This window comes from Chlorocebus sabaeus, chromosome 21 (assembly GCF_047675955.1).
Source record: "Chlorocebus sabaeus isolate Y175 chromosome 21, mChlSab1.0.hap1, whole genome shotgun sequence".
Lineage (NCBI taxonomy): Eukaryota > Metazoa > Chordata > Mammalia > Primates > Cercopithecidae > Chlorocebus > Chlorocebus sabaeus.
In genome coordinates, this window is record NC_132924.1 from 64,364,683 (window position 1) to 64,367,526 (window position 2,844).

Genomic DNA, 2,844 nt, shown 5'->3' on the forward strand with positions numbered 1-2,844 from the left:
CCACACATTTAAAAGGTGGAAGTGGGAGCTCACAAATGCTAGCAGCAGTAGGTTTCCAGTCTGCCGGCATGCTCAGTGCAGGGAGCCCTGCAGGATCCAAAGCAGGTGTTTGACCCCTATCAAGTCATTCTCAATTTGCACTGAAATGAAAGTTTAAAAAAGTTTCATTTTTACAGTCTTTTAAGACTAGCTTTGTCAACTCATACTTTTATTTTTAAAAAATTATCAATACTCATAAAGCCCGTGGCTATTTTTTAAATCCGAGATTATTAATTGAAAGCCCTCTCTTATTTTTCCTGATCAGTCATTCTCGTCTATTTCCTCTACTTAGCTAATCCAAAAATTATTTGCTCCTCTAAATGTAATGATTGCTTTCTAAATTTTTATTTTATTTCATCACCATCCTCCACCCTACTCTCTACCCTGTCAGGGTTCCTTGTTGTAGACAATTGAAACTGAATGCAGTTAATTCACACAGAAAAAGAATGAATTCGAAGGATATTGGAGAGTTTACAGAATCAACTAGAAAGCTGGAGAACTGTATTTGGAAGGAAATTAAAAAAGGAAGAAAGCTCAGATCCTTTTCTAACCATGATCTGTTGAAGAGGCCCCCAACTTCATCAAGCACTCATCATTATACCACTGGGCTTTCAACTGCTCTTCAGCTACAGCAAACAATCTCCCTGGCCCGTCTGTTGGCTTTGCTTCCACAAGATTTAATGTCACAGGCAGAGACATGCTCACAACTCAAAAACCATGAGGCAAGGGAAAGTGACTTAGCATCAGATGTAAGTCAAATTTGACATGGTCTTTGGGCTACACTGAGGTGGACATTTTAGTTCAGCCACCCCTCAACTGCTGAGGCCTCTGTTGCCTCCCATGGAAACCTGGGCCCCCTTTGAAGCTTTTTCCCTTTGTCTCATATTCATGCCCACCAATAAGAATGCTAATACACCAACTGCCGGACTTAACAGATTCAAGAACAAAGAAAAGACAGTACAGAAATGAGGCATCACAGAATAGAAGTCAATGTGGAGCTGAGGAAAGCTAAGAAGGAGAAATGTAAGCTTATTTCCTGATGATGCTACTTCTCCACTGCACAAGAACTGCAACAACCAGCATAATGTAAATTTATCTGTTGATGACACTGTCCAAGGTATAAATAACAACAATGTGGGAAAGTCAGCTGTAAGCTACTCAAGCTGCCAGGAAACTACCTTCTAGAGAAAACCAGTCCCCCATAGACAATATAATCCAGGCTGGGTTGATTCCAACATGTCTGTCCTTCTTGGGAAGAATGGATTGCAGTCCCATTCAGTTTGAATCTGCTTGGGTACTCACCAACATCGCTTCTGGGGCATCAGAACAGACCAAGGCTGTGGTAGACGGAGGTGCCATCCCAGCATTCATTTCTCTGTTGGCATTTCCCCACATTCACATCAGTGAACAAGCTATATGGGCTCTAGGAAACATTGCAGGTGATGGTTCCATTTTCTGAGACTTGGTTATGTCTGTTGGCTGTTGGCTCTTCTTGCAGTTCCTGATACGTCATCTTTAGCATGTGGTTACTTACATAATCTTACTTGGACATTTTCAAACCTTTGCCACAACAAGAATACTCACACCCCCTTTAGATTCTGTTGAGCAAATTCTTCCTACCTTAGTTTGATTCCTGTGTCACGATGATCCAGAAATATTAGCAGATATCTGCTGGGTTATTCCCTACCTTTCTGATGGTCCAAATAAATGAATTCATATGGTCATGAAAACAGGAGTTTTGTCCCAACTGGTGAAGTCTCTAGGAGCTTCTGAATTGCCATTTGTGACTCCAGCACTAAGAGCCATTGGTAATATTGTCACTGGTAAAGATGAACAGACTCAGGTTGTGATCAATGCAGGAGCACTCACCATCTTTCCCAGGCTGCTAATCAACTCCAAAACTAACAGTCAAACATCACAGCTGGCCACCAGGACCAGATACAGCAAGTTGTATCATGGATTAGTTTCATTCTTCGTCAATGTACTCTCTAAGGCAGATTTTAAGACAAAAAAAGGAATCTGCAGGGTCTGTGACCAACTATTCCAGCGGTGGAACAGTTGAACAGATCGTATACCTCATTCATTGCGGCACAATAAAACCACTGATGAAACTCTTAACAGCAAGAGATAGCAAGATTATTCTGGTTATCCTGGATGCCATTTCAAATATCTTTCAGGCTGCTGAGAAACTAGGTGAAACCGAGAAACCTAGTATGAGTAAAGAATGTGGAGGCTTGGAAAAAATTGAAGCTCCACAAAACCATGAAAATGAGTCTGTGTGTAAGGCTTTGTTAAGCTTAATTTGAGAAGTATTTCCTGGTAGAGGAAGAGGAAGATCAGTTGTTGGACCAGAAACTACCTCTGAGGGCTGTACCTTCCAAGTTCAGGAGGGGACTCCTGGGACCTTTAACATTTAGATCATGTAACTGAGGCATAAAGTTGTGTACTATGTTTGCTATAGTTTAAAGTTGTGCATTATGTTTGCTATAAAGTTGTGCACTATGTTTGCTATAGTTTGAAGTTGTATACTATGTTTGCTACAGTTTAAAGTTGTCCACTATGTTTGCTATAGTTTAAAGTTGTGCACTATGTTTGCTATAGTTTAAAGTTGTGCACTGTGTTTGCTATAGTTTAAAGTTGTGCACTATGTTTGCTATAGTTTAAAGTCGTGTACTATGTTTGGAATAGCTTGTTTTACTGTTTCTCTACTAAGAACTCTTTTTAAATAGGGTTTGTTATTATACCACTTTTTATGCTGAAACTATACTTGAACAGTTCCAAATTGTACATACTGTATGAAGCTTG

At 40.1% G+C, this 2,844-nt stretch overlaps 1 pseudogene; it reads left to right on the forward strand.

Moving 5' to 3' along the window:
- The first annotated feature begins 927 nt into the window (after positions 1-927).
- On the forward strand, positions 928-2,456 carry LOC119626158 (importin subunit alpha-1 pseudogene; annotated as a pseudogene).
- The last annotated feature ends 388 nt before the right edge of the window (positions 2,457-2,844 follow it).